At 30.1% G+C, this 22,559-nt stretch overlaps 1 protein-coding gene across 2 annotated transcripts in view; it reads left to right on the top strand.

Annotated features, from left to right (window-relative positions):
• The window catches only part of LOC107456457 (neuropilin and tolloid-like protein 1), a 324,895-nt gene that overhangs the window by 266,687 nt on the left and 35,649 nt on the right, over window positions 1-22,559 (top strand). The window lies entirely within an intron of this gene.

The following is a 22,559-nucleotide window of genomic DNA, read 5'->3' as shown; positions in this document are numbered from 1 at the left end:
CAAAAAAAAGGACAAGGCCGCTTTGATAAAACACAAATCTTTTGTAGTCAACAGTTGTATGCAAGTGAGGGTAATGAAAAACGAAAAAACAATAATTGTTTTGATAATCCTAGCATCAGGATTCATAAAAATTAAAATTCAATAACTAAATATAAAACTTGAAATGTTATATACTGCTATGAAATAAAGGATTGCTATCGAGTATGAGTAAATTTTGATTGGTGACGAAAATGTGATCTCGATCAATAAAATTATGGTAAATAACTGAAAGAAATTTAATAAAAACTAACGAAGAATAGTGGCTTACTGTAATAAAAGAACTGACTGAAACGTTTTGTCTAACCATTCAGACCGTAGGCAGAGGATGAAATACTGTAAACTCATGTTACTCTGAAACTTGACTTTAAATTTCAAACAATGTGTTAAGTGTAAAATTACTTTCAAAATTACATAATTTAAATATTGTTTTTAAATCTGATAAATGTGTTTTTACCAGATTAAAAACTTCATCCTCTTCAAAAATATATAAATAGGAAACAGCAGTCGACATTACCTGGTTTAAAACTTCATTCTCTTCAAAAAATACGTAAAAAGGAAATAACAGCCGACATGTTTCAAGCGCTCCAAAAACAGAAGCCCATTTTTAAGACTTACCAGACATGAATGAGAAAAAACAAAAGTAATTTGAAATTGGAAACGTTAAGTTGCCACCGAAAAAAGGAAAAATAAAGATGAGAAACAAAACTGGAAAAATCACTGTAGCGTTTACATTTAGCCACTTTACATTAGATATTTCAGATAGCTTTTATTTCCTTTCATTCGCTACCGGCAAGTCTTGAAAATGGGCGCCTATTATTGAAGCTCTTGAAACATTTCGACTGTTATTTTCTTTTTATGTATTTTTGAAGAGAATAAAGCTTTTATTCAGCTAATGTGGACTGTTGTTTCCGATTTATATATTTTTGAAGAAGATGAAGTTTCAAATTAGGTAATATCTTACTGCTTCTGTTTATTGGGATTAATTATTTAAAATGCGCTTTTGCCCTATAATTCAAATTAGCCTGTTAAATATTACTCTTAATATTTATGTTTCATTCATTTAAGCTTTGCTCCTTTTTTTTAAACATCATAAGTTTTTATTTCTTTAATTTATTGTTTAAAACGGAATTAAGCATTGTAATTTCGCATAGATAATATTAAATTCATCATTAATTAAATTATTCATAATATTAAACTCATTCATTATGCATAGATAATATTAATGCATTTAAAACGTATTGTCTTGTTAAAAGAAAATTACTATCTGCAAAAATTCTCTTTTATTTAAAAAAAAGTGCTTAAAAGGAATAAAAATTTTCAATAACGTTTGACTGAATAGATGCGATTTTAAAACTCATGGCTTCAATAATTCGTTAAAAACTAGATTAAATATTTTTAAAAGGTTCTTGTTAATTTTTCAAGCAAAAACTCTTTTTCATAACCATTCAAGAAAATTAATTTAATTGCAAATTGAAAGTCTAAGAAAAATGAACTGCAAAAGGACACGAAATAAAATTGAAAGTAATGAAGAAAAAATATTCTCTTTTATTTTATTTTAACATTCAATTTCTTCTACCTGAAAGAATTTTCTGGCAAAATAAAATACCATATATAATTAAAAGAAATGGCTGCTTTTTCTTTTTTTTTTATCTCTCGATCTTTTACGATTTTTATTATTATTTACATCAAGTGGGAGGTGCAGCAGAACGGCATTTGACAAGCACAATTTGTTTTCCTGGCTACGAAATAGAACACTCGTAATAAATGCTTCGAAAACGATCGCGATATTCTGTGACAGATATTATTGCCGGGAAAGAATCAAAATAAAAGTGAATTTTTTTTTCTTTTCTTTTTTTGGGATTTTTTCTAGCGGTATCTCCGAGTTTGGAATTAAAATATGAAAAACCTGAGCGAAAAGGGGGATGCTTGTCTGAAAAATAAAAATATTCTTAATGTGTAACTCTTTTCTCAGTTCTTCGATTTTTTTTTTTTCGTCCATCTTTCACTTTCCGGTTCCGCGTCAGTTTTCCGTTTTGTTTTTCAATTTTTTTTTTTTTTTTTTTTAACGCAAGCAATTTCTTTAGGTGTTCAGGCATGTAAAAAATCTATTTTCTCGAAATATTACTCGTAATTTGCAATGGAGGTATTCAAGTTGGTTGAGGGAAAAAAATCTGATGGCAGGAAAGCGGAAATGTGTAAACTGAAAGAATAGCTCGCAAAGGAAATGAAAATCTTTAGGAGAAATAAAAAAATATAACTCAATCATATCTTGCTTTTTTAAATGTATCTATATAGATCTTGTTATTACCGATCTAGTCTTTAATATCATAAAAATTTTCAGAAATGAATTAGAGAACTGTTAATTTAAAAACATATAATTTAATTACATCCTCAAATCAAAAATCAAAAATCTCTAATTAAAAAGATAAGATATAAAAATATTGTTATTTTTCATTCTACAAAACCAAAAAGATCATAAAAAAGATAAAATAGATGGAAGATAATAGAAAAAGATAGAAAGACTGTATCTTTTTTTAACTCTGCATGAAACAGCGGAACATAGACAGTTGTGCATGAGACAAGCACGGAACGGAATATTGATAAAAAGAAAGGGGGAAGCAAGCTATCGTGGTAGATTCATGCTACTTCCATGCTAAAGCATAATTCGAAATTTTGCATCATTTGTGCAATATATGTTGTACAGTGAGTCAAAAAAAAGGAGCACCGTGAATAACTTTTGATCTAATGATCGGATCTCTACTTTCTAGGACTCAATCTTATTGGTTCGAAGGGGGTGACTTCAAATATGCTAAGTATATAATCTAATGAAAAATATCTAATTTTACATGGCAAATTACAAAATTTGTGAGAAATCTGTTTAATAGTTCCTGAGAAATCAAATTCGGAATGAGGCTACAAACTATAATTTGGAGGTCAGAAAATCGAATCCGTTGAAGGAAAATTTAGGTTTATTCAGAAAGAGTGCGTTTTTGTGTCTGACTTCGTAATTCTAATATCGTCTGCACTAGTTAATTAGTATATTTGAACCATTACCATGGAATCCTAATACTCGAAGATCCAATCTTTATATCAAAAGTTATTCAGGGTGGTCTGTTTTTTTTTTTTTTTTGTTTTTTTTTTTAACGCTCTGTAACGAAAAAAAAAATATTGATCCAATAATAGTTTAGTTACATTAAAAATGTAGTGATACACTAAAAAAACAGCTGATAAATGTTTCAAGCAATATGCCTTTCTGCCTTTCCATGGTCATGTATTGTTCCGTTTTTGTGATCGGAATTGAACGTCAGGAACATGCGATTTTAGCCTGTTAGACATTTTTCTTTTTACTCTAAAATTTATGCCAACAAATCTTTGGTAACTCAAGCTTTGGCAATTGAAATTGAGTGCCATATACATGAAAATCAATCATATTTATTCAAAAATGATCATGGAAAATTTTGTCAAAATATTATACATTTGACAGCAAAGCACCATCCCCATTACCAAATATGAATCACCTTTGTGAATTAAAAAAAATACTTAAGTTTTCAAGGAAAATTCCATCTTGTGTCAGCTTTGGGGCATCCTTTATTTAAATAAGAAAAATCCTGTCAATATTAATTTAACAGGATTTTTCGAATTTTCTTCGCCAAGTAAAATAGAAAAACGAGCTACAGTTCAAGTGCCATAAACTTAAAGCAAAGCCATAGTTTTAAATTAAATACACCATCTTGTCGGGAAGAATTATCTGCGCTTTAGAAAGGACGAGTAATTTAATATTTTGAAAGTTACTGAACTTTTTAAAAATTGCCACTTTGGCGAAACTTTTCCACCAGAATGAAAATAATCAAAATCATACAATAATTCTCAATTTTTGTAAATTTTTAAGAGCCCAAATATTGCAGCGTTGGAGAATCTTTTCAAATATAAAAGAGCTCAATCACGAACATTTTTCATTCTTGCAAAACTGTGGGGTACTTTTCCATGTTGACGTTCCGAGCCATTTTCAGAATTAACAAAGAGTGTGCTGGCTAACGCCTGGCTTAACTTAAAAAAACAGTCTTGAGTAGCTGTTTCAAGCCCACAGAAAGTGAGAAAATAGCATATTATTCACAGAAAAGTGTTATTCCAGGTTTCCACTCAGCCATCAAAAAACAGTCTTATGAAGGCCGTTTATATAATATACCACAAAAATAGCTAACAATAGAATAAATAAATCTTCAAAATAATGGGATATAAGTTTTAAAACTTTTTAGATATACCAAAAACATACATAAAGAGTTTAAAAAATATTTTTTTAAAAAAGAGCTTTAAAATATTGTCTTTTAAAAAAATAGCAAAAAAAATTTTTTTCATAGTGTTTATTATACCAATCAATCAGTTCAATAAAATTCATTCTGCTATTGTGTCGAAGCTAACGTTGACCAATACGATACCTGCTAGTGACGTAGTGTGTGGGTATTTCTATCCTGATTGATTTAGAAACGTGGCATTTGTTTACGTTAGCAACTGTTCTTTCATTCTATTTCAAGTAAGCCAAGGCAGTCAAGCATCAATTCTCTTAAGTGACACATTCTATAATCTTTCACAAAGATTCATTCACGAAGATTTCAATTCCTTCACTATATATTTCTGACTCAACACAAAGACATGTTGAACATAAACAAACTTATTATGCACTGAAGTTATCAGGTACAAAAAACAAAAATATATCACGGTTTCAATAAACCGTTACTGAAATACATAAGCAAATCATAGATCTAAATTAAGTCAAAGACGTAGACAAGAAAGAATTACATTTTAACAAATTCTATGCCCGATACGGCGCTTTATTTAATTGACTTTACATTAATTAACACTCTAACTTATGTGGAGAAACTTAGCTAGACTTTGACATGCTATTTTGCTCATAAGAGATCGGCTGACGTCATAAGTCACATGCGTGGGTATCCGTTATCTTCTTGAAGTGCAAGTGCCTAATTACAGAGTAGATTTTATTCACGTGAAATTTGCCTATTTATTTTTTGTTTTAACAATCACGCCAGCTGCGATTGTAGTGGTATCATATCTTTTTTCTTATGAGGAATCAGAAAGACCTATCTCTGAACACCTTACACTGATATAATTTTTCTTAAAGTTTAAGTGCCCCTACTCGGTTAACTCTACACTAATGTTTTTCAAGAGTAATTGCCACTGCCCGGTATACCTTAAAGTTTTCGGTTAAGTAATCAACGTTACAATCAATCAGACGCCCGGTGGCTGAGCGGTAGCGCTTCGCACTGTCGTGCCACAGGTCCCTGGTTCGATCCTCGGGCCAGGCAAGGTTGACTCAGCCTTTCATCCCTTCAGTCGGTCGATAAATGAGTACCAAGCATGGTTGGGAACTAAATACTTGTTCCGCGTTCGGCTGACCAACTGACCGGAACATCTGCTCCTGCACCCCAAAGCCCAAGGTCAAGAAAACTGATATGGGTACAGTAGGCCTTGGCCCTCTATGAGCTGTCGTGCCACTGAGTTTAGTTTTAATCAGCGTTAACCACACAGTTCGGATCGATTGAATGAAATTATTGCTGCCGTGACGACCCCAGAAATTGGTACAATACTACAAGTGATCTTATGCCCTTATTAGTTTCTGTAAAGTTGATGTTTTCAAAAGTTGGCAGAATAGCAGTGGTGATATAATGGATATGTGACTTTTTCACTAAGCGTAAAAAATTAATAACAAATGATAAGCTACCTTTCGTTTGAGGTCTATACAAACCACAAAATTGAATAGGAGAAAAAATACTGCTAATAAGATAAAGACTGAGCAAATTTCTCTAGGATCACTCATTGCATCAAATATTTAGGATCACTCATCGCATTGAGGATCACTTGCATATTAAATATTTTCCAACTATGCAATTAATAATACCAAATTCGATTCTCCATCTCCTCTGTGACGGTAAGAAGTAACTTCAAAATCTAAAATAAGAACCACCGTGTTTTCCAAATCTGGTATAAAATCGCATTTTTAGAAATAACGTCCTTGTCATTCCCTCACTGTGATCGCAACATGAAAATTGGAAAGACTTTGTTTAAAATTAAAACATTTCAAAAAATGCATCTCAAATCAAGCAAAAAAACAAATAAATGCAAACCTGTTTGATATTTGATGATTACTTCTCATATGGTAGGAACAATAACGTTATCATCAGCTAATTCTGAATTATATTGATATTTACACTATGTGCACCAAATATTTTCTTAGAAAATAACATTTTCTTGGTGAACTCACGTGTAAGAAAATAGTTTTTTGTCACAGAAATATTTCTTAGAAACATAAGAAAGGACATAAATAAATTTAAAGTATTTACTTTCTCTATTTTTGTTAAAATATTAGCGTGATGTCGTGCGATACGCTCTTTGAACATGCATCCTAACACCAAATCGCTTTTTCTAAAAATCTTTCATACAGTATAGATTACTTATTTATTACAGCCACGTGTTAAAAATAATATCAGCTAACCAGTCTGTTTAAACTTTATACTCTAAATTGTATTTTTTAAACATACAGAGAGTCACAATTTAAAAGGATAATTGGTGTTACATTATCTCAGTTAACTCAAAATTGACCCTTTTAGTTTGAAAACGTTTATTTTCGAAGCAAGACTTTTACAACAGTTTGCGTTAATTCTTCTCACTCGATAGAATTTTAAGTTTAATCTAAAATGTTTACAGCGATTTAAACTTAAATATTGTCAGAGCTCAAAATAAAAATCTATGCCGTACTCCCACATTTTGGGAACTGCTCATTCATATACAAACTTACATAATGACTCTGAATTCGACCCCCACTCAGTCTTAAGGACCAGTCACACTGCATGCAAAAAACTCGCGTGTGTGGATGCAAAGATGTAAATGAGAGAGTGGTGAAATATATTTACCAGTGAAAAAGTCGCCTATCAGGTTCTCTTTCGTATCTCCGAATTCGCATGCAATGAGAATTCTCCTTTTGGAGGAGGAGTTTAATATCATTGAATGGATCTTTTAAAACCCCTCCTGAATTTTCCCAGATTTGGAATCCAATGAACATTCTTCGTAATCTTTAACCGTTTCTATCTTTTCAGGATGTATGTTGATATATGTTTTTATGTTGTTGTTTTTTTTCAGGACATATGTTTTTTTTTCATTCCAAAATTCCTAAATTTATATTATTTTACAACATTATTATTATTTGATAAACATTTTTAGTTTAAAATAGGAAGGCCAAACAAGCAGTTATTTGAAAGTAGCGGCTTATTATTCTTATCAACATGTTCAAACGCTAGTTAGAATGTTTTTTGCATTCAATCACAAAATGAGCAGTTTTTAGTGATATCTCCAATCTTCAACTTAAACGTCAATTGTTGTCTTCTAAGATCTCGAAGTGATAACTTGTATTTTATACTTATATTTAACTATTTATCTTACATTTTTAAACATTTTTGCATTTCTCTTCATTGTACGATGTGTCTTTGGAAACTAATGTTACCGAATTTAATTTGAAGTTTATAATCGTTCCAGTCTCATCAGACTGTTTGGGATAGACAATGGGAAAAATCGTCTTCCGCAAGTATGGTCACTCAGTCATTTCCGAGTAAAGAAAGATATTTCCGTGAAACTTGTTTATCCGAGTTTGAAAATCGAGTTTGTTTTCGAATTTAACAAAAAAAATGTGAATAAAGTGAAATAAAGACACACAAAATGGACACACTATAGTTTGGATTCCATAAAGAAACTTCCTCAGAGCCGAAGCACAAAGTAGCAGTTGAAAGTGCGAGACAAACACATTTCTGAAAAAAAGGGGTTTAACCAATTTGGGAAGGGAAACAAGCTTGAACAAGATACTAATAAAAGAGAGATAAGAATGAGAACCTAGACACAATTGGGGTTTTCTCTTAATCCCTTTTCTTATTACCTTATTCATCTTATTCCTCTCCTCTTATTGGTTTAACTACTTTTTTTACCTTCTTGCCATGTGTTTGTCTCGTGCGTGTGGTACAAGTCAATTACAATTACGATGTGAAGGGGTCAGCAATAAAATTCAAGCAGGAGGGCCGTGGTTAACCATTCCTGACGAAAATATCACGCGTACGACTGAGTTATTTGAACTTTTACCAGCATTCGAGTGTTTAATCAGTAGCAAATACATTAAGCATTCCAAAAAGTTACAACTAGACATACGAAGAAATGGAAATTTCACCAAGACAACGTACCTAGGTTTTTCATTTTCTTCACGGTCAAATTTCTGAAGGATTCCTTACCCATCTCACAGCCATGACACGGCTCCTCCATTTTAATTCCCACACCAAAAATGAACAACAACAAAATATCTTTTTGGAATAATTGCTGAAGTATAGACACTAGAACCTAAAACATTCTGGAAGATGCTTTTCCCTACTCCCCCGGATGGCCAGAAACAATTAAGCAACCACACATACGCAAGCTGATTCTTACATTTACCAATCCCATATTGTCTGAGCGTGCCTGGACGTGTAAACTGCACAACAAATTCAGTATCATTACTTTCCAGATATACCCCATATCTTTACAGTTAAATAATTCCACACTTTTAAAAAGAAAGGCAATTTTGCAACCATATTTAACTAATAACCACCACAAAGAACTTCTTTTGAAGTAAAAAAAACTTTATTCCATCCTTCTAAAATGTCTAATTTGTGAACAAATACTCTTCTTGAATCAACATCCCTCTTTTTAGTCATTATAAATAAAAAAAGAAATAAGGAATTGATAAATCGGGAGTGCTGTTGAGGAATGACTTGTCCATGAGCTTAGAAACCCTATTAATCACAAATGACGAGCACAGGCGTCAGATGTCAAGACTGCGGCGACACGGCGAGCATGCTGAGTGCCAAGGGAGGATGAATATATAAATACCAAAAAACGTCATTTTTCCGCTTGTATCGCCATCGAACATGAGAGCAAATATTTCTCCTGAATAATAAGTATTGAATAGAGAAGAATGCTTTCGCTGGAATAAAGAATAAGTTTCTTATTCTGTGGTATGTATCTGAAGAATTAATCAGGCCCTTATGAAAGCTGTCTTACAAATAAATTTATTCAATGGATGTCATTGATTATGTGATTCGCTGTTATAAAAAAATTTTTAATGTTCAATATGCTGCCTTTTACATATGAATGATGTATTTATTAATGCAAAAAATAGGAGAGGAAATGTTAATCAGGGGTAAGATAAACTAACAGTTGTCAATCCATATTACCAGTTATTAAATCTGGTCCATACGCTTAATTATGTATATTAGTAGCAAGCGATGAATATATAATTGTAACTGCCTTACTGAATTAATATTCCGACATATTTGTTTATTTATTTCCCTTTCACTTAAAAGATTTCTATTTTTAACATGTCTCTACCCTAAATTTGAAGAAGACCGTGCCCATTTCTTTTTACATTTTATTTTTTAACTTATAGCTAAGTACCTCTATATAGCTAAGTTAACTAAGTCCTTCTAACTATAATTTCTCACCCGTTATATTTTATGTTTTCCGTTTTTGGCTAATATATTTTATCTAAAAGTCAAAATTCATCACCAATCAACGGATAGCTAACTTATCGCCATTTGGCAGCATTAAAACTCGCCAATTTTCTAAATTCATTTCCCAAACATTTTTTTTTACTTTTTTTGAGCTTCAAATTTATTATTCTCAGTTATGTTGGATTTTCATATACAATGCGCAAAAAGTAAACGTACCACCTAGAATAATTTTTGATCTAATGATTAGATCTTCACCTTTTAGGACTCATTCTTAAAGGTTCGGAGGTGACCGCAAATATTCTAATTATATAGACAAAATTTTGCGAAAATTTAAATTGTGCATGAAATTTTTTAATTCACTAGAAAAGTTCTCGAGACATGGCAAAATACTCAAAAAAATAAAATTAACATTAAGGGATCCAAACTTTAGATCGCTCTCCTGACCAAATTATTAGGTTCATATTTCCCAGATTGCTGCCACCCCCTATATCCCCAATCAGAAATCCGAATCCGTTGGGAGTAAAAGATTACGGTTTTGTATCCGATTTCGTAACTTAAAATATTATTTACACTAATTAATTACAATATTGCAGGTCACCCCTTGAACTATTACGAATGAATCCTGGAACGAGAATCCAATCATTAGATCAAAAATTGTTCAGGATGGTTCGTTTATTTTTTTCCACACTGTACATCTCACTGCTTTTGCCCTTTTCCTAAAAAACGAAATAGAAAGCAAATTTGTAATATTTTTATAAATTTGTATTGAAATCAAATGAGACATTATTTTTCAATTAAATTGTGGTTATTACGTAATCATGGGGCTTCGCCATCACTGCCAGAACCTAATACGAACGTGATGTCTTATCGCTGCGTAATACACGCTTATTAAATTAGTCACAATAACAAAATATGACAGATCATAACTGCACATTTCATTCATTAAACATATAATGTTAGCAAGATATATAATTCATTCATATTAATAACTTGGTGCAGTATACAGGTATCCAAAGTTCTTACCAATTTCATATAGTGATCATGGAAATTAAATAAACGTCGAAATATTAATACATTTGTGACCAGTGTACGGATCATTCTCAGAAAAATGGCCATTTTATGACTCAAAAGTCCTGAAGACATAATTTTCAAATTTTGAAAAACAAAAAGCCAAAACTATAAGTATTATTCATTTACACCCATAACCAGTAACCATTATTCCCTCACAAAACAATAAATATGTCTTTATGTGATCAGTAGATGGCAGGATACAGCTTATACTGGTAAAATTTTTGTTGTTATAACAGCAAATTTCGTATAGCAGTGCATATCGTACTGCAGAGAACATTCGACAATGAATCAGAATACATGGTTCATAAAATGGATAGGTGCAAGCATTTTCATCGCAGGTCATTCCTTCATTTATTATAAAGTTAATAAAAGGAAAAGAAATTTGTTTCATCTTTGGTTATATTAATAGAAAATTGCTTCCATAAATGTTTAGTGTTTGAAAATGTAACTAAGCCTAATGATTTTTAATTAAATGGTTAATGAACGAAAGTTATTATTCCCAAATGGTTATTTTCTCAATATTTTTATACGCAGGGGTGTAACTTTAACTGTGACGGAATGTTTTATACACATTTATACATGTACTGTATACTAAAATAATAATAAGTTAATAATTCAAAGAATAAAGTACCTACAGGCAAAATTTTGGAATTTTTAGAGCAAAATTATTTAAGCTTGTTTTTTTTAAGAAAAATCCCTTTTAAGAAAATGACTCAAATATCATTTTTTGAAAAATACATCTGCCCGAGAATTCTTAGCTGTCAGATTTCTGTATGTCAAAGTTTCATCTTTAAGAAAAACTAACACTAGTTTTGACGTATATTTAATATCCCTGTTATAAATTGGTTAGACCGGTGAGAATTCTGGTAAAAAGATAAGCTACTAATTTTTCCATTATAATGTTTTTGCATAAAACTGTTCCGTAACATTGTTTCTTGACAGGTACTTTATCTCTAAGACCAATTGGTAAAAGTCTAATAAATAAAGCAATTTACTTAAAGCTTGGAAATCGTGGTGCTCTTCACAAAATCGCTCTTAAAAAAGTTCCTGGACAATTTGATACCGTGGTTTATCATTGAAGTGATTAAGCCTTTTGTGCAATATAAATCAGGTACTTAATCTAAACTTGCTTAATATATTAAATTGCATTCTATCGTAATGATGTGAGAATAATAATTTTTTCACCATATTTTCATCATATATCCTTTCAAACAAATTTTTTTTCGAGTTCAGTACTTCCCCCAAAAACAGATCTTTCCCAAAATTTGGTGTTTAAATTCTTGATAACTTTCTAAATAATGCACTCACTAAAACACTATCAAAAATAGGCGTACCAGCTCATTTTTAATTCTAAAATTACTTGAATGTTTTATGGACGTTGACTGATAATGGAGACAAGGAAATTTTTTTTCGTGCTACCCAAAACAAATTATGAGTTGCTTTAAGTATTTTAACTGATTTCTCTTTTTATTGTTTAAAATTTTGTTTTTATATTGAATACAATGTATATTTCAAGGTCTGACATGTACCATATCATTCTATTTAAGCTAAAGGAAGAAAAAATTACAGATAAGTCTTATTCCTATTGCAAAGATTCTACATAGAATATTATTTCATGGATGTTTTATTGATAAATTATCAATTTAGATTTTTCTTTTTTCTATCCACAGTATCAATTATCATATTAAAAAATAAATAATAAACGAATGCAACCATGCGTAAATAAAAAATAGACACTGACTAAATAATAAGATGTTTATTCTTCGAAATTTCAGCGGCGCTAAATTTTTCCTGCCAAAGTAAATAAGGGAATCTACAGTGACTAGGGATAATAAGAAACTTCAAAAAATGCGTTGCTACTAAGACCCAGTTAACGCAAGATTAAAATCCTTAAATGTTGTTCATGGTGCAATTACTAAGATAAAATAATATCAAAAGTATATAAAAATATATAAAAATATAGAATACAGAAGAATATAGAATATGGAAGAATGTAGAACATAGAAGAATATAGAATATAGGAGAAAAGGATATAGAAGAAAAGAATATAGAAAAGGATGTAGAAAAAGAATATCTAAACGACGTACTTCCAGAATACTCAATTTTATTATTATTATTTTTTTCATAAATAAATACGGCTTTTTTGCATATTTGACAATAACATCTGCAACTTGTTGCAAATTCATTAGTCAGAAATGCTCACAAAAATTATTAAGTACTGAACTAACGCTAGATAAAATATATTATTCAGATTCTGTTAATGAAAATTTACTACTGTTTATTTCTTTTGAAAGCAATCGAATTTATTTAGTAGTAATTGCTTTAATCGGATTAAAGAACTTTTCTTTCTTACTAGTGTTCATAAATATTTAACGAAACTGACTTTTTTGACGAAAAGAACTCTTTCCGAACTTCATTTTATTTAATGATCAGCATCTCTCTCCTCAAAAAAAAAAATTATTATTGTCAATGGAAATAAAATTTTGCGACACTAAGCTCTTTGCCTCCAATTAAATTTTTTCCATCATTATGATCTTATCAACATTCCTTTCACTTAATTCCATCGTTTCACATTATAACTTTTCGAACGTTAAGAAATTGGGCTGAAACGCTTTGCAACAATCATCTTTTTCAGTTCATTAGGAGCTTTAAAGTTTCACTTTTACGGTAATTGAATTACTGACATTCTTGCACTTATTCTTTAATCGAAACTTGCAAAATTTTGTTTCAAAACTACCCATCCCTAAATACGTTAAGCAACATCTTTCAACTGTAATCACCTTTCGATTTACTCTAACTGAAGGAAAACTTAGTGCTCGTTGAAGATTATTTTTTGTTAAGCCTTAATAACATGAAATTGATTGTAATGTTCTCAATGAATGTGTTCTTTAGATTAACTTTTTCATATAGAATAGCTTACTTTAGTAAAGTATTATAATCCTATTTGTATCGAAATGCATTTTTAAATCAATACGAAGAATATATTATATATTTTTAAATCAATACGTTTTATATCAAGAATGATAGCTTTTTTTTCAAAGTATATCATATTTTATTGCTTTCAATATTTTCTAACACTTAATAGTTTTACAAGTTAACATGAATTTAGCGCCGTCTTCTGAAGATTTAATACTAATAAATAGTAAAACTAATAACTATCTATAATCATATAACTAACTTATTAGATTTGCAATACGTTAATGTTAATTCTTTTTTAAGGTGCCGTAATTATTCTTAATAACTGCAATTAATATAAAGTACTTAATTATTGCTTAGGCAATCTAGTGTTTACGATCGCAAAGTCATGCTTCAAGGACTTGGGCTTTAGTCCCAATTAAATCGAATGTAGTGTGAGAACTGCGATACAAAGAAATACATTTATTAAATGGTCACTGAAGCACGTTAAATCTGTCGAGGTCACAAAGTCCTCCTAGTTCCTATAACAAATGAATACCTCTGGGGGTACTGAATTTTAGATTGATTGTTCTCTGGTTCAGGTCAAAATTACGATATGTGGATGAATAAATGGATGCATGAATGGGTCCTCCCTATAAACGGACTGTGATGTGCTTGTGATCCAATGCTTGATTCAGAAGTTCCCTTGTTCTCTAGATTGGGTTCAAAGTTACAAGGCTACGGTGATGAACACTGATAGTTGTAAACTCAAAATCGGGTGTACTGTTCAAAGACGGTTATGAAATAAAATAAAATATTTATTTCAAAATAAGCAGCGGGGTATTTGCCTCCTAATGATGGCCCGTCGATACGAATTCTGAATCCACCTCTAAATGAGTTAACCTCTAAATGAGTTAATTCAGTTTCGAATCTTGGCAGTGGCTGGTTGATACGATATCTGCTTCCGATTATTTAAAGATAAATTTCATGCAAAATAGAACTTTTTGTAAATATTTATCACTTTGTATTGTTTTATTGAATAATAGTCGAAAACATTTTGTATTGTGACGTTTACAGTATTTTGTAGCATTTTCAAAATTTGCTACTAATAAAATGCGAAATTTGATCAGAATCAGTCGAGTAATTCCTGAGAAATTGAATTTTAGAAATACGAATTTTTCAATTAATCAACATATTTGAGGTCACCCCTTTGTCCTAGAACGTGAAGATCCGATGCTTAGATCAAAAGTTATTCAGAAAGTTCATTTCTTATTTTGCTTACTGTACTTGAATTTTAAATGTATAACATTAAAACTAATGATCGTAAACATTTAGATTCTATATTGATATAATCCTTTATTTTAATTATTTTTATAACACATTAAATACAAAATATATTTTATTTTTTTAATACTTCAGAGATTTATCTCAAGCATGATTTTCCGCAATAGACAATCTCCAATTACTAACCAATGAAAAAAGTTGCAAAAAAGAAAATCCCTCGGTGTAAATTTATACGTGTGCAATTCATTAAAATAGTTATTTTGGAACAGAAGGATTTTTTTTAATATTTTTGCGTTTCTAAAACAATTTCACATACATTATTTTCCCTGATTTGTTATCTAATTCCAACAAAATAATTAGAAAGAAGATTTTTGAACCATCTGAATAACAATTTCCTTACAAACAAGTCCATTATTTTAAGTACGATCATTAAGAAGAATTATGACCTCTAAAAAAAGCATCTAAAGATAATGTGAACCAGTTTTGCTTATAAAAAATTTTCAGTACATTATCTTAATACATTTTAAAATCCTGAAGGATTGAGATTATTTTTCAAAGGATTTAGAAATGTAACGGTTTTTGCATTTATAGAGAAAATTTTGCAAAAAAAATTGGTAATTTGGTTTTTTTTATCACCTATTAAGATGTAGGATTTAAACTTATTTTGTTATTGACAAACAGTAATTTCAAATACATAGTCAATAACAAATGGATGGTTATTTTGATGAAAGGAAGGTGATTACTTTGATTTCAGGTAAAATTCGCTCGTGTTTGATAAATTATGTCGTGAATATTAAAAAGTTCTTAGCGTATTTTATTTCCAATTTCTTTTCAGTCATTACACAATCATTTATAATTTCACATACTATGTTCTCATCTCCTCTTTATTTACTCAAAAACCATTCATAATTTTCCATGCTATATTACCGTCCACTCTTTCTTTAGTCAAAAGTCATTCATAGTTTGACATACTGTATTCCTGTCTCCTCTTTATTTACACTGTAAAAAAATTTGATCTATGGTTAAATTACACACGAAAAGCATCGTTTTTGGGGGTGAGGTAAACTAAAATGTTTTACAGTGCTTGTAATGACATTTTTTATTTACTTTTTCACTGTTTTAGTTCCCTTTATTTATTTATTTATTTATTTATTTATTTATTCATTCATTCATTTATATTCAGTTTGTTTATTTGCTGACATATATTTTATAAATCCTCCACGAAGGCAAATTTCTCCAATGCTTGATCCAGGAGTTACCTTGTCTTCTGAATTTGGTTCAAAAATAAAAGGCTATGGAGTTGAGAATTGGTAGTCGTAAGCTCAAAATTGGATCGGCTGTTCAACGGCGGTGGCAAAGAAAATAAAAATAATAATAAAAAAATAAAATAAAAAGCATATTTTAATGCGTATCAGAATCAAATTAAGGGCTCCATTGCAAAAACATTTTGTTTAAAAATGAGTTTTTCGGAATACATACGTACTAATTCTTTTAAACATTTGTTATTTTGACAATTTTATAACATTTTTTGCATGATTACTGAAGTTCTCTACACAAAAATGTATTTAATTTACCCCAACATTAAAAATAGTGGCTACTAAACACCAAATTTTTTACGGCACACTTAAAAACTATTATAACTATTAAAACATTTATATTTTTCCATACTAGTTACCATCTCCTATTTATTTACTTAAAAACCATTCCTAATTTCATACATTGTATCCCCTACTCTTTTTCATTTATTTAACAAACAAAAACTGAAAGAACTGAAAGTACTGTATAGAAAACTGAAAGTAGAGTATAGGTTTACGATCAGCATATTTTTTAAAAGAGTAAACTTATGAAATGTGTGACACTCCCCCTGAATTCCTCCTCAAATGATAGAAATAAATTTTAAATTTATAATCTCAAAACTACTCTCTACAAATTAACTCCTTTTCACTTTAGTTTAGTAAATACAAAAAAAAACAACCTTCCCCCACTTAAACAACCATTCATTATTTTCTCTTGCAACTCTTCTTCATTCACTTAACAAACAATTAAGAAACTCAACACGCTTTTCAATTTCTTTTCCCAGAAGTGATTTGAGTTACAGACAAAAGCAGTAGAAAAGCCAGGCGCTGAGATTAAATTCATGCAACACCCTTTTGGAAGTCCCTTTCTCATAAACGTTCCCAAGAAGGTTAGAGGGGGGAGGTACTGTTTCCAACTGCATATCCATCGAACGGATGGGAAACGTCGCCTTTTATTAAGCATTGAGCTAAATATTTGAATGCTCTGCGGCGCACTAATTGACGTGTTATTCACTTTCGCGATAACAGACGGTTATTAAAATACCGGCAGTGCAATGCATTGGTTAAAATGTAGAGTTTAGTAGTAAGGGCCCGTTTAAACAGTTACTGATGGGTGTTCCTTAGGTTACTTAAAATGTCTATGTTAGAGAATTTCTCACAGTGCAGGATAACATATTAATAACAAATATAATTCTTATTATCTCAAAGAGCAGATAATGAAACTTCTGAAATTGTCTCGATTATTCTTAATTTTTCATGTAAATAATCATTCGAAATAAGATAGTTTACATTGGCTTTGATCTTTATACATTTAGCCGAACATTAGATGACTATATAAATAATTCTAAAATTTAAAAAAAATTTATTTATAAAAATTAGCAATTTACAATTGGTACAACACGTTCAATAGTTCATGGGTTCGATCCTCCCGGCCGAAGACTCCCCTTGTAGTAAATGGTAACTGATGCACGGTAAATCTGTTGAGTTGCAGAGTTCTCTATGTTCTCATAACAAATCATACCTCTGGAGGTACTGATTCAGGAGTTTCCTTGTCTTCTGGATTGGTTCAAAATTACAAGGCTACGGATTTGAATATTAGTAGTCGTAAGCCCAAAACTAGGTCGGCTGTTCAACGATCGATATAAAAATTAATATAAAAATTTGCAATGTTAGAGAATTTCTCACTAAAGAAACTGTGCAGAATGAAAATTTCTCTTTTAAGAAATTTTAACATATGCTTGTGAAACCTGGAACATATTTTGTACGGATGAGGCTATGTTGGGTACCTTTGAGAGAAAGGTCCTGAGAAGTATTTTTGGAGGAATTTTGAAAAAAATGGCGTGTCGCTTAGAAAATCAAATCTAGAGCTTTATCACTCATATAATTAACCTGACATTATTAACTTCATTAAACGACAAAGAATAAAATGGGCAGGTCACGTTATAAGAATGGATAAAGACCGTACCACAAAAAGAGTTTTCAATGGCAAATCAGTTGGTACACGAAAAAGAGGCAGGCTGAATTTGAGATGGTTAGAGAGCCTAGAAAAAGAATTTTTGGTCTCAAAAACTAAGAACTGGAAAACGCTGGCGGGAAAAAGGTTAGTCTGGAAAAAACTTCTTGAGAAGATCAAGGTCCACCATGGGCTGTCAAGCCATTGATGAAGATGATGATGAAAATAAAAATAAAAATTTATATTTATAGAAATTCACAATTTACACTGTTAGAGAATTTCTCACTGAAGAAATAGTGCAGAACGACACATTAAGAAACAATTTTAATTCTTATTACCTCAAATAGCAGATAGTGACACTTGTGAAATAGTCTCGATTATTCTCATTTTTTCATGCAAGTAATCGGTTCATTGGTTGAGATAAAATACATTTATATTGGCTTTCGTCTTTATACAGTTGGCTGAACATTAGATGACTAAATAAATAATTCTGAAATAATATTTCATACTATATTTAATGACATATACTTAAAACAAGTAAAGAAACGCACAAGATAATGATATTACAAGTATGGAACACGATTTTTCTCACATATTCCACATTTCAATTCCTACAAAATTCCATTATAATCACAAATACTCAATTTTTTTTAGAGCATCAAGAGTTTTAAATATTTGGGCAAACATTAAGTGAAAATATTGAATTGTAGAATTTCTGATTTATTTACAATAGCATTCAAATGAAAAAAACAATAAGACGTATGATATAAAGATACTACAAAAATTAGTCACAATTTCCCATTCAAGTAATCATTTGTGACAAGAATTTTATACATTTAGCCGAACATTTAATTTCAGTAATTTCAGTACTGAAATATTGAACTTTTTTATTATTTTCAAAAATATACTCATAAAAAAGTTAATGAAACGTGTAGGATAAGTACATTACGAATAATAGTCATTATTTTTCTTCCAAGTACTACTTCATGACAAGGTTTTTGTACAAGGTTTTTAAACAAAATTAAAAATCAGTACTGAAATATAGAACTTTTTTTATTATTTTTAAAACATACATGAAATATAGATAATGAAAAACGTATGGTAAGAATAGTAAAAATATATATCCAAATTTTCTTCTCATTTAAAATTCGTAATAAAAATTTTATGAAATTGGTTGGGCAATAAATGGTAGTGTTAAAATATGGAACTTTTTTTCCGTATCATCACTAACATACATTAGAAATATGGAAATGTTTAGGTTAAGGATATTACAAATATTTATCTTAATTTTTCATCCAAATAATCATTCGAAATACGATTTTGATACATTTGACTAACAGGAAAAAACAGTACTGCAATATAGATTTCTCTTATGCTATCTATAACACATAAAAAATTTAAACAGTTAAACATATTTGTTAAGTATTTTGCAGATATTAGTCTCAATGTTTCCTTCAAGCATTTATTTGTGACAAGAATTTTGTTGATTCAATCGAAGTCAGTACTAAAATATGCGCCTAAAATTTTTTTTTAAATAATACAAGCAATAAATATATTTATATTTGAAAATAAAGAAGCACAATATGCAGGTGAAGAAGAGATACATTTCGCGCTTTGCATGAAACAAATCTAAAGAATGCTTAAAGTAAGCGCCCAAACCCCAACGTGACATCGCCTTGTAATTAAATTAATGAAGTTGTAGTTGCGAGAAATTGTCTTCTACATCGTAGTTTAAGATTAAAAAGCATTGGTATAGTCATTAAACTATTTTTTTACATATTTATTCTAAAATATAACTGATAAGTTTTTAAAATAAAAAAATAATTACCATTTTTGCTAATTTTGGCTTTTAACTTTAATTTGCACGCTGATATTGGTTAACAAATATTCCTCTTTTGTTAGAGTTGTCTAAGTTGATGTCTCTTCCTTTACCTGTCTACTGGCAATTCATCAATCATCTGTCAGTTACAGGTGGACCAATAGGAAGATGCTTCTATTGGGATGGGAATACAAATCGGCCAATAGAAATATTACAAACAACTAGTAGCTCTTCACAACCACAAAATTATGGAAATTAATTCACTTATTATACCACTATATTACTCTGATATAGTGATATAATAAGTGAATCTTATAGTTAGCCTCTAAACTGGACATCTCTATTAACAAATAGAATTTAAATTATATTTATAAACTTTCGTCAACAAAGGTATCATAATTAGAAACTCAGTGTAAGTTCTATATTTTTGCATTGATTGGCTAAAATGTATTTAGTCTATCTTTATTTACAATGAATCTAGCTGTGCAAAGCCTGATTTGACAAAAATATATGCATTTCTATAAATTAATTTTTTTAATTATCCAGCATATTTTCTTTAGATCTGTTAGAGGTTTAGAAAGATATAGAGCTGAGAGTATATATAGCCCTAATCTTCTTTAGATTACCCTAAATTTAGTTAAAAGCATTGCTTTTATCAAAATGAATTCGATTCTATTCGAACGAATACTAAGTTAATTAATTATTCTGGAATTTTTCAATTAGATCATGTAATTCGCTTTTTCTCATATATTTTCCGTATCTGTTAACTTTTAAATCTTCAAGAACTGAAAACGACTCTATAATTTACACTAATTGTATTATATTCTCCATAAAGAAAATTATTTTTTCAAACATTATTCGCTCGAAATGTTTATAGCTCTTATCCATTTAAGGTAACCCTTTATCGTTTTAGATCCTTTAAGATAATTTTACAGAGTTAGTTTTTATAAAAGTGTATTTATTTCTATGAATTCATTAATTGATAAAAAAAAAATTATTTAGATCATGCAACTCGTTTTCTCAAATACATTTTCCATCCTTGTTGAAATTCATATCTTCCTGAACTAAAAATGACTCTATAGTCAAATTACCTATATGAAGTCCTTCAACTTATTGTTGTTTGTAATGACATTTGCCAATTTTATCAGCAAGCCTGATTGTTGTAACCAAGAAAATGTGAGGCAGAGGGCGCGTTTCCTGTTTGAAGAGGTGCTATCTATGGCCAAGAATACGACTTCAGCCACACACATTTTAAAGAGCGGACCCATTCATATATCCATTCATTCATACGCATACCGTAATTTTGACCTGAACCAGAAAACGACTAATCTCCAATTCAGTACCCCCAGAGATATTGATTTATTATGGAAACTGGAGAACTTTGTGATCCGACAGATTCAATATGCACCAGTTACCATTAACTACACGGGGAGTTTTGGGTCAGCGGGGATAGAGCTCACGACCTCTTGGACTGGGGTACAACGCCCTACCAACCATGGCTATCCCGGCCTATGTCCTTGAACTTTCAAACATTATTCGATTGTGCTACTGAGTTATTTTTTTTAAAATATGTATTTATTTCTATGAATTCTTCCATTGTTAAGGAAATTTTTATTTAAATCATGCAAGTCATTTTCTCTAATACATTTTCCGTACCTTTTAAAATTCAAGTCTTCGAGAACTAAAAAGGACTCTATTATCACGTTAACTACATTGAATTCTTCAAAAAGAAAATCATATTTTCAAACATTACTCGGTTAAAGTCTCCATTCTGTTTAAGATAATCCTAACTTTCATAATCTATAACTATAACTAACTTACCTAACTGATCTAATCTTATCGATTTAATATGACCCTACTGAGTTGTATTTATAAAAATGTATTCTAAAAATTCATGAATTTTTAAAGAAAGTTTTATTTAGATCCTATGAGTCATTTCGAGCATATTAAAATTCAAATCTACAAGAATTAAAAACGACTCTATGGTTAATTTACCTATATTAAGTCCTCTTAAACAGAGGTTCCATTTTTTTAATTTTAGTCGACTGAAGTATATATGTCAGAATTCCACTTAAAGTGAATAAAACTTTACATAGCTAGACTAAACTAGACATAAAAATACTAGTTTAGACATAACTAGACATAAAAATGCATTCATTTCTTAAATTTCATTAATTGCTTAAAATAAAATATTTAGATCCTGCAAGTCGTTTTCTCTCATACATTTTCCGTACCTGTTAAAATCGAAATCCTTAAGAATTCAAAACGGCTCTATAATTAATTTACCTATATTAGGTCTTTTTAAGAAGACCTAATATAGGTAAATGAACCTATATTTTACGCTATATAGATAACCCTATTTTTTAATTTTAGTCGATGGAAATATATATAACTCAGTTCTATCTAAAGTGACCCTTACGCGATATAGCTAGATTTTGTGAAAAAGGAATTTCTTAATTTTTCACCATTGTTTCATACTTTTTTAAATCAAAAATTTCAAGTGCTGAAAACTACTGATTGATTATACTTAATACATATGCTCTTCAAGTGCTGAAAACTACCCATTGATTATACTTAATACATGTGCTGAATTAATTTTCAGGAATTAATGTCCAATTTTTTTAGAAAATAAATCAGAAAATATAAAAGCCGATGGTCATTTT

This window comes from Parasteatoda tepidariorum, chromosome 1, assembly GCF_982258835.1.
Source record: "Parasteatoda tepidariorum strain Cologne lab strain chromosome 1, Ptep-v5.0, whole genome shotgun sequence".
In the NCBI taxonomy this organism is placed as follows: Eukaryota; Metazoa; Arthropoda; class Arachnida; order Araneae; family Theridiidae; genus Parasteatoda; species Parasteatoda tepidariorum.
The sequence above is the reverse complement of the archived record's forward strand: the minus strand, read 5'-3'. Positions and strand labels throughout refer to the sequence as shown.